This window comes from Toxotes jaculatrix, chromosome 3, assembly GCF_017976425.1.
Source record: "Toxotes jaculatrix isolate fToxJac2 chromosome 3, fToxJac2.pri, whole genome shotgun sequence".
NCBI classification, from domain to species: Eukaryota; Metazoa; Chordata; class Actinopteri; family Toxotidae; genus Toxotes; species Toxotes jaculatrix.
Window position 1 is genome coordinate 10,880,490 of NC_054396.1, and position 15,000 is coordinate 10,895,489.

The following is a 15,000-nucleotide window of genomic DNA, read 5'->3' on the forward strand; positions in this document are numbered from 1 at the left end:
GAAATTGTCAAAATTTTGGAAAAAGATTGAAAGCGCCTGCTTTACAAAGCCATGTAAACAGCTTAATTGAAAGGCTGCGTTAATAGCAGTATTGAATATAGTGTCATTATTGTGAACAGAGACATGATTACAGTGGTAGATGCATGGAAAGGAACATTAATGGCTAGATAATGGTGTTATTACAACTGCAGGAAGGACAGCTCTATTCAGCACCTGGGAAGAACTAATGAAAACATCTTTACAACTGAAATTATAACAAAAAGTGTTGTGTATGAAAAAGTGCATGAATATTGCAGTCCTGTATAAAACCCCAGCGAGAATAAGAGTGAGTCACTATCTTTTCGGTTTCAACGAAAACTTAATCACCCAAAACACCTGAAGACAAATATAACTATTTATCTCGCAGTGCAAGCAAGCAGGTGCGTGCACATACGTGCGTGCGTGCAGACGCTCAAATTTTCTTTGTGAGCTTTGGTGAATAATTTGCCCAGATATGGAAAGTAATGGTTCAGATACAAGATAGGAGATTGGCTGGCTGGGATGGCTGTGAGCCAAAGTCATCTCAGCAGCAAATGAAAAGCGCAGAGCGACGGGGGGGAGGGCAAGTATCAGCTCTCCATTACTGGTCTTTGTCGACTCGCACTGCTATCAGCCCACAGTGACAAGGAGGGGACAGCAGGCAATGACTAGCTGGGAAATGATACTGAACACACACGCGCGCACACACAGACAGTGATAGATATGCATCCACTAATATGTGCTTTGATAGATTTGCACATGCATGTGCACATACAAACACAGAAAGAGAAACACATGGGTTGATACCGAGCGCACACGCTTTGCGATGAAAGAATTTATTTACAATCTCACCAAAAGAAACCAGGGGCAACAATTCCATTATCTCTCACTGCCGGCGTGTGTGTGTGTTTGTTTGTGTGTGTGCCAGCGAGAGAGAGAGAGAGAGAGAGAGAGAGAGCTCATAAGGCTGTGATAAAGCACTGAAGATGAGAGGAAATATGGATGTTATTATCTAGATAATGGGCCCGTAAACAAAGGATACATTTCATTCACGGATGGCTCGCATCTAGACGACCACGTACACACACACTCACCAACACACATGGCAACACAGTTTTTAAGTACAGACAACTGGAATAAGGAAAAATGCTGGCAGACACACACAGGGGTGAAAGAATAGTTTTTGTTTTGTGGGCTCACAGCATCATTTTCTCACTCTTTCTTACAAAAGAACAAAAACAAAAGAGGCATTTCATCTGGCAGCCACATCTATCTCTGGACCAGACACCAAAGTCCAGTTCACTGGCTAATGACCAGTCCCAGCCTAGACTGGTTTTGCACACATAATAATACAGAGAATGAAAGTCTGTCTTTCTGTCAGTCTTCCTATCTTCTGTTTGCATCCATCTGCTTGTCTGTCTGTGCATCTTCCAGTCTGCTGAATCCCAAATGTACAAACAACTGACGCCTCATCTCACCCAAATCTAACAACGCCTTTTCTCTTCTTCACGTCTTTGTTTCACTCAACCTTTCCCTCTCTCTGGGGATGCAGTTCATATGCAGCGCTAACATTTGAAAAAAGAAAAAAAAAAGTGTGGGGAGAACAAGAAAGGTGAGGAAGAGAGAAAAAAAGAAGAGTAGGCGAGAGAGAGTAGGTGACGTGTGAAAACAACAGGTAATAAATCGTCTCAAATCGATTTATTCCACGGGGCGCTGCAGCCAAGACTGGCCAGAGAATATGGAAAACAGGGAGAGAACAAAGGACTATGGAATATAAAAGCTGAACAGATGGATGGACGGATGGATGGGTGGATACATAAGGAATGTTTGTCTAATTGAATCAAACTGAGCTACTGCGCCTTGGAATCGAGGCTAAAATCTCTTAACCAGGTTAACGGGAGGGGGAGGTTCAGGAGGGGTAGTGTGTGTGTGTGTGTGTGCTTACATGCCTGCTCATGTGTGTCGGATTTCACATGTATCTACCACCACCTGTAGTGTTTTAACATGCACAAATCTGTTTTTTTTTTATATATCTGTATGTATTTGTATGTGTACAAATTCACAGGTTTATGTTTACACGAGTATAGATGCACAGCTCTGTGTGAATACGTCTGTGTGTGAGCCAAGTCATGAAATAAATCAGTGCAACAATCAGCGATGACGGGAGATTCTACTACTGTCTCATTGTCTCCTTTGTATTGCTCGGCTTTCTGCTAAGTGCTTGATGGATGGATTCGCAGAGTGATGCTGTGCTTGTGTTTTCAGGAAGAGCCCCATCTCTACTCTCTTGACAACATGTATAATGTAACATTAACAGATCCTAAACACATTAGAGCCATTGTCTTAAGTAAGGACACAGAGAAGTAATGAACGAGGGAAGAGAGCAAGAGCAAAGACAAAGCCGAGAGTACGAGAGTGGGGAATAATGAGGACTGAAAGCCACAGGGAAAGAACAGCATATGAAGAATTTACAGTAGAAAACACTGACTATAGTCTTTGTATCTCGCGTATTGCCTCTGATGCAAAACTCTAAACCTTTCAGTTTCAGTATTTTTTCATAACTACTACTCAGGGTGTTTCCATGACCTACAATTGCTATTCCTTCTTGGAATGTTAATGTTGTTTTTCAGCTCTGCAAAAACTGGGAATAAGAAGAGATGAAGTCTGAAGTAATGGGTGTTTTCCACTACAGTTGCCCTCTCTGGAGAGAAGTGGCCCAGCAATGTTGAAAACAACTGAAATCTAAAATCCGATGCAGTAAATGAGCAAAATAAGATGCGGAATAATTTCAGGTGCATCCCTATTAAGTGAAACTCACTAACATTCCTCAGTCTACCCAGGGATTTTATTATCATTTCTGTATTTCCCTATCTGCAACGTGAGCCCTGATTTTGAAAATGAAAACTTCCATAATCTATGTATGGGAACAAAGACTGCAACCAAAAACACCAGCACCATCACCTCAGAACATTCCCAGCTACCACCCTTCCAGCTCCGACATCCAATATCCATTTTTTCATCTGTTCTCTGAACATTAAACACCTCCCCTCAACCCGCCGATCCACCCCAAACCTCCTAATGCTGGGTTTTATCTGTGCCACGCAGGCCTGGTTAGCTCTGATAGACACACAGGATAGCTATAGCTGGTGATGGGGGGGGGGGGTGGCAGTGTGAGGGTGAGAGAGTTGGGTGATAAGACAGTGGCACGTCAATGAGAATGATGCCTGTCATAGCCGCAAGTGACAACCGATGGAGCTTGTGTACATGAAAGTGAGAGACTTAGAGGCAGAGGGAGAGAGAGATCATGGATTGTGTGTCTTCTATGGCACAGTAGCACAGGGGGGCAAAAACGAGGGGAAGGAAACAAAGTAGTGGGAAAGAAAAAAAGAAAGAGCAAGGGAGTGATAAAGGATTTAAGGAACTCGAGAAGGATGGAAGAGCAGAAGAAGAAACCACAGAAGCCCAAGCTGTATCAAAATATTGTTTTATGCAGTAAATTTCAACAAAAAAGGGAAGGAAAATAAAGAAAAGAAGAGGTATGGGGGGACTTCAAACGCTCCAAGACAATGAATTAGCTTTTCACATGGAACTGAACAGAACAGAGTGGTCCAGGTGTCCTCGTAGGTCTGTCTGCGAGCCATAACACATCAGCATGAGCACATAGCTCAAGTAATGGCTTTGACATTTCAAAGCAGATTTGGGAATGTGTGTGAACACAAAGCATACTTGGCTCACTAATCGCATGTAGAAACACACACACATGCACATGCCCTACCTTTATATATTGAGGGGTAAACCTGACATAACGAGGCCTACCCATGCATAATGGTAGCAGGCCCCCACATTCCTGACTTTGATGTGGACGGGGCCCCCAAGTGGATGTGTAGGGGGGCCCCACTGAGGTGGGGAATTCAGTGTGGCCCTCTCCAGAACAAAAGGAAATGAGGGAAAGCAGCAAGAGGGTGATGAACAGGGGAGATAAAAGTGGTCTTATAGTCAATTGGCTGTGGGAAGGAGTGATGAAGAGGGTGAAGGAGTGAAAAACAGATGACAATACTTTGTATTAGTGGACTCAAGTACCTAGAAGACCTTGTGTATTGTAACATATGACTTGGTTGTACTGAGCTGGGCCTTGATGTTGTTCATACTAACAATGTTTCATGTTAAATTTATATCAGTGATCTGACTTTTATCCAGGAGGCTCCCACCAGCCTTGGAAGAGAGTAACCCTCTTACAGTAAGTGATTCTTTCCTTTTTTCTTTCTTTTTATTTTTTGGCTTTTTCTGTCATATGATCGAAAGCTCCAGAACAGCTACTAAATGGACATAAAGGCAGGGTGTTATTCTTTCAACTGCTGTTTCCAAGGTCGAGAATAAACTCTGATCCCCAGCCTTTAAGCTAACATGGACAAGAAGTCTTTGAAATTATCAAAATATGCCGTTATTCAATATTACTATTATTCAAGGACAAATCAATACAGTTCTTAACTGAACCACTTAATACCAATTTATCCACAAAGTTCACCCTGACCCTTTCTCACACAGCTGCATAAACTCATAGTCACAGTCACACACACATTATACCAGGCTTGGTGGAGACTACCTAATGACAGCTTCATGTAAACGTCTCCCATATCCTCTCTGTCCCTCTTTAAGCTGTGTTTTCTATCTGCAGCAGGGGCGTTCAGATAAAGGCCTGAAATCACTCACTTCCTATCTCACTGTGAGCTTGGCAGAACTTGAGCACAGCAAGACACAAAACAAATCCATCAATTGTTCTCAAACGGCAACAGTTGCCATTAGAACATTAGGGGAAAAAAAAAACACACCTTTTTCTTCTCGCTGAGTGCGTGTATGTTTTTAGGGCTTTTGTGCCATTTTCAGTAGGAGGACAGGGCCGCTAAGGAAGCATTAAGAGCTTGAAACTATATACAAATACACACAGACACACACATGCAGGCACAGCATGGTGAGCAGCAGTAGACTCATTCTTGTAAAACTGCTGCCATGCATTGTTTGTGAGAAGAAAGCATCCCCTTGATATATGAAAAAATGATTTGATGAAATAAGCTTTTTTTATCTAGTAAAAGAAGACACTCTCTTTATCTCCCATACTGTAGCTCTAAGGTGGTGTGTGCGTGTGTGTGTGTGTATGTGTGTGTGTGGCTGAGTGGTTAGAAACTGGGAGCAGATGGAGCATCACACATGAGTGAGTGATCGCCCCGATACATCTATGGGGCAAATCCTCCACCACAACCAACACCACACACAAATGTATACACCATATATACAGCCGACACGTAGAAGAGCTCAGAGTAAACCCATACCATATGTGGGTCAGACGGTCAGAGACCGAGCAGCTTTTCCTTCAGCAACACCAAGACAGACAAAGAGCTATGGTGACAATGATGAAGGAGGCGTGCACTCAAACACACACACACACACCGTGGAATGTCAGTGCGGCTGCTATCAAAACACAGAGTGTGTCTGGAGCGGGTTATTTTAAGGTCTGGGATGGAGAGCAGATGTAAACATGAAATTTATTCAAAATGAGCTTTACTCTCCTTTGTTTTAGTTTGAAAAAGCTTTATTTGTATGAAATTCAACTATATTTGTATTTGTGAGAGGGTGTGCAGCAGGAAAACCAGCTTGCTTCTAGATATCACTTATTTATTTATGCTTATTTATATGAGCAGATATATAAGCACTCAATAGACTAAATAGCCTCGATGGAGATGGGAGAGTACGGGGAACGAAGACAGTATGTCGCAAAAATATTCTTCTACTTCTCCCTTATTTCTTTGTTGTGTAGTCATGTGAATGTCACAACTAGCAGCAGCTCTCTGACAAAAACACACACTCACACACTTCTCCAGTAATTCTTACACACACACACACTATTACTGACATTAATGCACACACCCTCCAGCCTCCCTTACTTAAAAGCACAAAGAACTGCGAGTTCTCAAGCACTCATCTATCATTATCACGGCTCCATTAAAAGACTATTCTCACAAAAGTCATTTATTTTTATCTTTTTAATGTTTCGACGTGAGATTAGCTCATAGTCCTTCTCCGCCATCATTTTTTTTTATTTTCCCCCCCAAAAAATCTGTTCTGAGGTGAGTTGAGATTTGGTCAGAGCAGGATGTGATTTCATGAGCGCTTCATTCATCTTACTACACAAGAAGTGAAACGGTATTTTTAAACCACGGTTTTTGGACTGCTTTTTGAAGCGTCACCTGCCAGGTTTTATCAAAGATCTTTCAGTTTACATTAAGCACTTGTCAATGAGTTCAAATATGCGGCCGAGTAATCCAGTGTATTCTGTCATATCGGGTTACTTGCTATGCCAGCCCTTATTGTCTGGCTTTGGTATTCACCCGCATGTCTACACCATGGTTATTCATGTGTGAGCCTGTGGCCTTTCACCAGCAGTGCTTACAAAAGGTCACATACTCACACACACAGCTACAGTCGCACAAACATAGACTGAGGTGGAACAGGAGGCAAGAGAAAACAAAAGGGAGAGAAAGGGAACAAAGCTCAAACCACATGTGGTATAATTCTCTCATCACATATACTTGCATACATTACAATGTAAACATGGTGGAAGAAAGTGAGCTGCTTAACCAGCAAATTAAACCTATTCATCACTGTTAGGGCCTTTTAATCCTTATGCTTGCTGAAATAAAAAAAAAAAAAAAAAAAAATACTCGTCATCCAGTGTCTTGCATCCTCAGCCTCCACCTCAATGCGTGTCTCTCCTCTTCACTCATGAATTCACCTCTTTTTCCTCTCCTCTCCACCTTTCCTTCCTCCCTCCCCTCTCTCCCTCCAAATTAAATGCCTTTAGCTAGCAGCCGTCAGATAAGTGTCTGTAGCGAGTCGCTAGACACGGCGCAGCGGCGGCATTTCATCTTCCGACCATCACTAAATCACACTAACTCAATCATCTGCATAGAGTTCGACACACACACACACACACATACGCACACACACAAGGCTGCGAGTGCGAAAAGCACTGCATCTAGAGAGGTGCTTTACCATGACTGATTTTATCAGCTGTCTTGCAAACGGGGGGAAGAAATTGCACCACAACATTATCATATACAATAAGATGAGACTAGAAGATAGAGCTTTTCCAATTGAATGCCTTTTTAGTGTCGCCATTCAAATGAGAAAAGACCTCCTCTTACATTGAGGCGCAACACAAATCCCTTATGGGATATCTCAACTGAAACAATATTACACATTTACATCAAAGACTGCTGAGAGGATATTTATGTTAAAGACATAACGTGCACACACTTAAAGACTAGATTTAATATAAATACGCTTATGGGTGCGTGCGTATAAGAATAGCAACCTGGCACATGATTCCTACAGTGACGCCGGCATCTCTGATCTACTGCTAACCCTCCAAGCCACTGAGAAAAAAGTGAGAGCTATGCTAACAAGCTGCTAGCCTTATCAGACAGGAAGGTGGGAAACTAAACAAAGATTGGAAAGAGTGCCAGATGCAATGAGGGGGGACAGATGCTATCATATACAGAGTGTGTATGCGGCTTTGAGGAGAGAAATGGAGCACATACAAACACAGAAAGAGATCGGCTGGGGAGCAGAGTGTTTGTATTGAGTGCGTGTGTAGGAGTGGGGGAGGTTGTGTTTGTATGAAAGAAAGTGTGTGTGCATACAAAGTGTGCGAGACAGTCTATCAATTTGCATGTGTAGCAGAAAGCTGGCGTGCAGTGAATACAAGCAAGGGTGCAATCGTGTGCATGGAGTTAATCGACATCAGTCACATTAAAAAGACATCAATTAATAGCTTGAAGAAATGAAGAACATACACACACACACATACATACACACACACACACTCTTGATGTGACACTATGCAGTGCCGCTTGACCCACCATTTACTGAGCAGATCAGCCATTCACTGGGATTACAGCGAATAGGACTTCATCTTCAGCTGTAATTACCAAGGTGTGTGTGGTGCAAGTGTATGTGTGTGTGTGCATGTGCCTTCCTGTGGGAGAGCCAAAGTGATTACATGGCCACTGGTGCCTCTAATAGCATCTTTTAGGGAGAGAAAGAAGGTGGGGGGGAGGAGGGGAACGGGGGGAGATGAGTGATTTCCATCTTTCTTGGGAAGGACCAGAATTATGGCGGAGGAATTCTATGGTGGTTAAGATGTGGGACTGTTTTGACTGTGCCGTCATGTAAGAGTGTGTGCTTGTGTGTGTGTGTGTGTGTGTGTGTGTGTGTGTGTGTGTGTGTGTGTGTGTGTGTGTGTGTGTGTGTGTGTGTGTGCCATGTGTGTGCAGATGTTTGTAATGGATGTAACACAAGAGGCTAATGGGAGCCAGGCCAAAACCACACCTCAGTGAAATGTGTGCCAAACCATTCCTGGCCACAAATGCCTGCCTCTCCTCTGTCTCTTTCATTTCTCTGTCTTCCCCTCTGCCCCCCCGCCCACCCTCCTGAAAGTACTTCTGTTTTTTCTTCACTTTCAACTTCTTTCCCCCTCCTTCTTTTTTGTTTTGTTTGTTTTGACACTTTCCATCTCCCCTTAATCTTCCTCTTTTTCTTCAAGCCCTCGCCCTCTTTCTCATCAGTATCTTCCTATTTTGTTTTTCCAAAACTCTAGCAACAAAGTAGAAACCTTAGTCAGCTTTTACACGCCGCAAACACCCATGACAGAAAAACAAAACAGAGAGAGTGGAAAAAAAGAGAGTAGTTCCCGTAAACAAAGTCGAGATGATCGTGGGGCAAAAAATGGCAGAAAAAAAAGCAACAGCAACAGTTGGCAACACAGAGGATGTTTTAAATTAAGAATAAGGTTACTGGTAACAATAGGAAGCTTGGTGACTTAAATGAGGAGATTTTTGGGGGGCAGAAGTAATGACAGAACACACACACACACACACACACAAATAATGTCTGGCAGTTGTAAAGAACGAGGAATGCAGATGGTGTTTAAAATGAGCTTTTATGGCGTGGTTTAGAGCGATTTACGGCGGTGGTTGGCCTCGTGTGTGTGTGTGTGTGTGTTTAATCAGTGACTGGCAGTCTGCTAGCATGGCACACTATTCAGAACGTGGCCCGGTGAGTTTAGTGTTCCAGTAAGATGAACTGTTCCACCCTAAGACACACAAACACACACACACACACACACGCCATCCCTTTTTTCTTCCTTGGGCTTCAGCTTTGTTTCTCGCGTTTCTTCTGGTTTAGTTGATAAAAACTTGAGGAAAAACACCCATCAAATTTTACCGGACCTCAAAGTGACGCAAAGTGACTTAAATTTATCTGCATGTGTATATGAAAGAAGCATTTGGAGAGCTAACAACTACCAGGCTAGCAAACCAGGAACATGCTAATCAGTAAACATCAACAACCTGTCTTTCACTGTCTGTTACACACTGTAGAGGGAGGTTAGAAGTGCAGTCTCAGGAAAAGGTATGGCGTGTGAGAATTTAGGAGTAGTGTGCATGTACATGGGTGTGCGAATGTGGGTATTTTCGTGTGTGCTGCTCCAGGAAGGAGAAGGCACATTCCTACCATGACTACCTTAATCCTTCCATTTAATGCAATCTTCCACTGCCTCATCAACCACTTGTGTGTGTGTGTGTGTGTGTGTGTGTGTGTGTGTGTGTGTGTGTGTGTGTGTGTGTGTGTGTGTGTGTGCGCGCGCATGCAAGTATGCAAATTCCTCTGTATGTGTGAAACAACCTCTGTGGACACTTGTATACACACCAGTCTAATCTTGTCCACCAACACACTCCATGTGTCAAGGGGGAACTAGAACGACATTGGCATGGCAACCTCATAACAATCAGTGCAGGGGGCTACGAAGGAAAAGAAAGAAGTGTGTGTGTGTGTGTGTGTGTGTGTGTGTGTGTGTGTGTGTGTGTGTGTGTCAGCATGTGTTTGCATGTGCTGTGTCAGTCCCAGCACATGTGATAAAGACACAGGATAGTGTCAGGGAGGAAGAAAAAGCACACTGAGAAAAATGAACCTTGGGTTGGAGTCAAAAACACCAACATCTGTGTGTTGCTTTTAAGATTAATGGTGATGTGGTATGTGATCTGTGGGTCTGGTGGGGTTTCTGCCGTTAGCTTAACACGGCTGGACTCTATCTGTATTTCTCCATGAGGCAGAACTCTTGATTTTCTTGGCATGAGGCTAAATGTAATGCCTTCTGCTGAGAGCTGAAGAGAGATGACCTGATGGATGAGGTTATGAAGTTGTTTGATTCACAGAATCTGGATGGTGGAGACGGGATGTGTAAATGTCTCTAAACTGAAAGTATCTCCTGCAAGTGACTGAGTGAACTTGAGCAAGTGCATTTCTGTTCACACACATCAAACAAAAAATCAGAACTTCACGAGGAGTGGTGAGAGGGAAGTGGTTTCCAGATTGTGATTATTAAGTAAATAATTTTTTAGCAGTTTGTCCTTTTGTGTGCACATATGAACTCAATAACTTCTGTAATGTAGCAATGCCATTTCTCACTTCCTTCACTGAAAGTCGCCCTTTTTGCATCTCCACCCAAGAAAAGATCAGGTCCTATATGAAACCAAAAGCCTAACCATGCACTGTGGCAAGAGAAAATATAACTGTTTTCTTCTCCCCAGCCAGCTTTCATCCCCTCATCTCTCCATCCCCAGGTGAGGCCACCCACTTTTTTTCCCCCAGATTTTTAACTTTTCATTGGGGAGAAGCCAGAGGAAAGTCCCTGGCTTGGGTTTGGGCCCGGTGCCACCACTGAAACTGGAGGAGGGGAGAAGGAGAAGTGGAAAGATTGCCACTGACAGGAACACAAGTGCGAGTCACAGCAATGTGGCTTTCACACCTCCCCTTCTCTGTTTCAGCGCTTCTTCTTCCACCGCTTTATCTCTCTTCATTCAGCATTCGTCCCCTCTTTACATTTTTATAACTCACTCCATCTCTCAGCCCAGTTCCCAGTTCCCTCCCTTTCCACCGGCTCATTCCGCTCTCCTAGTGTGCTGTAATGGTCCGCAGGGGCGGCCTTGGCTGCTGCCCACCAAATACAAAACGAGCATGACTGATTCAAGAGCCAAAAGACTGGACCGGACAGAGGGAGGGAGAAAATGTTGTTCTCCGTCCGTGTGTGTGTGTGTGTGTGTGTGTGTGTGTGTGTGCGCGTGTGTGAGAGAGAAAGAGAGAGAGAGAAGCAAAGTGGAAACGAGTTAGGTCCAGTACAAGCTGAAACAAAACAATTAAACAACTGAAGGATGAGAAAGAGACACTGAGCGGCTAAAGTCCTCCACAGAGAGGACAGGGAATAAGAGACCACACATAGCTCTAACTCGACCCTATCAAAATACATTCAACAATACACCGTGTGTGTGTGTGTGTGTGTGTGTGTGTGTGTGTGTGTGTGTGTCAGAGGAAAGGGACAGCTTTGGCGAATGCATGGTGACATTTAGCAGATGTGCTAGTTATGTGTGCATGCACATGTTCACGAGCACACACTAAAACAGAGACATGACCTAGTCCCAAGTGTTGTTTAATCCCTTACAGTCGTGATATTACTCATTAAATGACGACAATGGAAAATCCCGGCCACTTCTATTAAATAGTTTTGAAATGTTCAAAATAATTTCTCAATATCTGACCTTCCCTTGTCTGGGTTTTTTAAGAATTCGGCTAACTCGGCATTTCCTGTGGTCAACAGGTTATTTTTAGTGCAAAGTTCCAACTAAAAGCAACACAAAGGTTATTCATAACCCTACAGAGGATGCTGTAAAGTGTTAAAGTTAAAGTAATCTTTAGTATAAATCTGTAAATACTACACCTACAATAACACACAGACACATTTCCTGGTTTGTGCTGAACACCAGCTGTGCCCACTGCTATTTAAAACACAGACCTGTCCTGGCTGTTGTTTATTACTCCTCCTGCCTCAGTGTGGTTCAATGCTGAACACAGACCGGTGGCAGGAGGAATGTGGTGTGCTCTGCCCATTTACACGCATGTCAACACCTGGCCAACTGCTACAGAAAGTAGCAGGTTTGTCCCTTTCTGAAAGTTAGCCCTAAACCGTGAAAAGAAGAATCTGAGTCTACAGCAAACAAGTTATTGCTGCCTATAGTACCTGTTTGCAGGAAGGCGTATCATTGAGGAGTATTGGATAACAGTATAAAGTTATGTCTCGTCTCCCAGCCAATGAGGTGAGGTGAGTACACAAAACCAGAAAGCAGTTTAAGGTGCTTAAGGGTAATAAATCATTCACCCACCACATTCTAGTCACTGAAAAGTGATGGTGGGTACAATGAACCAGGAAGTGGCTACAGCTTTCAAGCCTCTAGGCCCAGCTGAGTAGACACATCATATGCTTCTATCTGTGAGCTGCGAGCTTGGCGTGCTGCGCTCAAATAACATTTATTAATACCTCCGCTGCTCAACTAGAGCCACTTTACACTGCCTTATGTAACCGCAGGGTCAAAGAGGGCACGCGTACAGAGAGACTGTGGCTAAGAAAGTATATAGTATGCTCACACACACAGAAATACACACCGCTCTCTGCCTCCACTGGAGCTGGCACACGCACACGTGCGCATGCACACGCACACACACACACACACTCCAGGCATGCCATAACAGCAGTGCCTGAGCAGCTGGTATGACCAGGTGGAGGACAGATGCCCCGCCTCTAGTTTGGCCTGTGGCCATGGTAACACAATGGGGCCTGACCAATGGCTGCAGTCTCTGGGGAGGAGGTGGGGATGGGTTTGGTTGACACCCAAAGCTATCCAGATGATACAGCCCACCCACGTCCAACCACATTCCTGTCAGTCTATGACAATTAGAAAGTACAATTGACGCGCTGTAAGTTTCTGTGAGGGGCCTGATTTCATCCAGGGCCGGGCGGCAGTCGTACAATTAGCTCGAGCAAATCTGGCAACATTCAAATCAACAGGGACATTACAAAGAAAACCAGGAAGTTGCTTGTTTGCAAACTTTGGAAGTTTTCACGAGTCCTTTGTTCAAGAGAGAGTCTGTTTCCCACGTGGAGAAGCTGTGTTTACATGATTTACAGTACATGAAACTGTAACTAAAATATTATGTTGTAATGTGTTGAAAGGGCTGAACTTAGAGCAGTCCCACAGGCTCGCAGCACAAACAGAAAGAAGGGCAGAGTTGAAAAAAGAATAACACAAAGCAATGCAGTGACCAAGGAAGGATAAAAGGGGGAATGATGAAGGAGAAAAAGGGAAGAAAGATGAGTGATGAGTGTGAGACCTTTTGAATTCAGAGGCTACGGGCTTCCAATTACTAACAGATAATGTGTGTGTGTGTGTGTGGTTTGTCTGTTTGAGTGAGGGAGAGAGATGAAGGTAAACACAGGGGGAAAGAGAGATCAGAGTTTGTCTAAAGTGGTGGCCAGCTGGGTCAGCTCTCATTCCTCTATGTCAGCGAGAGAAAGGACAAGACAGAGGTACGGAGAGAGGGATTGGGTGGGGGCAGAGAGGACGAAGAGAATCAAAGCAGCCAGAAGGAAAGAATGATAAAAAGGCAACGACAGCAGATGATGAATAAGGGAGATGGAGATGCTGACTCTTAGTCACTTTCAATGGGGAAACAGAGTCAGGATCCAATCTGAGCCAAGCCAGGAACAGAAAGGAAGGAAGGCGGGGCGACATAAAGACAAATCTGTAGTCTGCTCTGTTTTTCTTTCTCCCTCCATCCGGCAAGTCTGTGGGTCTCATCAGTGTCCTCGTGAGCGAATGTCAGAATGGACTGAGAAAAAACAAACCAAAACCAGAGAGTGATGGGGGCAAATGCTGAAATACTCTCAAACCTTTGCCCTTAGTCGTAAGACATTTGTGATCTTTCAAGCTTCTCTGTGTATTTGTTTTGGGGGGGGGTTCAGTGAAATCACTCATAGGAGCATGGTCGTCCTCTCTTCTACTGAGGACACAGCCGTGACCATCACTTATATTTTGATGCGCCGTAAACGGCACTGTGACTGTCAAGCAGGATACCAGCCATCAACAAACTGACAGCTTCCCAGCTGTGTCATATGGCTGTGACTGTGATTACATGCAACACCTTTTCCATCCAAATGTAATAAATCCAATCGATAATTCACCCAGAAGTGACTATGAGTCATGAGTGCTAAACTGATTCAGTTCTGTGTCCATATACATAACTGGATATATACACTAAAGTGAAAGTTAAATCAAACTAAACATATTCTAACACACACTGACTGCAGTGCAAACCGCATTACTTGATAAGAATATGTAAGGGTATTAGGATACTGTGCGCCACCATCAGCATCTAAGGAAATGCCTCTGGTATCCGTGTGTTTTTTTTTTCTTTGTGCGTGTCCTTAACAAAGCAGCCTCTGACACATGTCACTGAGCATTAAATCTTGTCTCCTTGTCCTCTTCCTCTTCGGTCTGCATTCTAACCAGCTCTCTCACTCTCTGTCTTTAGGGCACTGTGCTTAAAATAAAGCAAGAAAAAATAAAGTGGAAGTGGGGTGAAAATTGTGTTAGAGTTGATGTGTGTCACCTCTTTAACATACTCAGGGAAAATGGCAAACTGGTGAGAAGACTTCCCCAGGACCCGAACGGGCGAGAGGAGAAGAAAGCACAGCAAAGTTTCCAGACAGTCAGCTGAGTGCACTGGACTGTCACAAGATTGCTTTTTATAGAAGTGCTCTTTGTTGTGCCTCTTTCTCTCAGTCTCTCCCTCACCCTAACACACACTCAAAACGCCAGCCAGCTTATCTTGCCCTTTCGCTTCCTCCCGTCTCTCTCCCACTGCCCCACACACAGTGACAGGAAGTGTGAATGAGCAGAGGAAGTTGTCCATACAGAAAACGGAGGAAATCCTTCGTCCTGGATTACTTTCTCACACAAACAACCACAAACACACACGCAGAGACAGTTACGCCAACATGCAATCAGAACGATACGGCCTGACTGGAGGTGGCATTAA

The 15,000-nt window shown here is 43.9% G+C and overlaps 1 protein-coding gene across 4 annotated transcripts in view; it reads right to left on the reverse strand.

Moving 5' to 3' along the window:
• Nucleotides 1–15,000, reverse strand: part of LOC121178870 (plexin-A1-like) — a 188,306-nt gene that overhangs the window by 104,694 nt on the left and 68,612 nt on the right. The gene's annotated exons all lie outside the window — the stretch shown is intronic.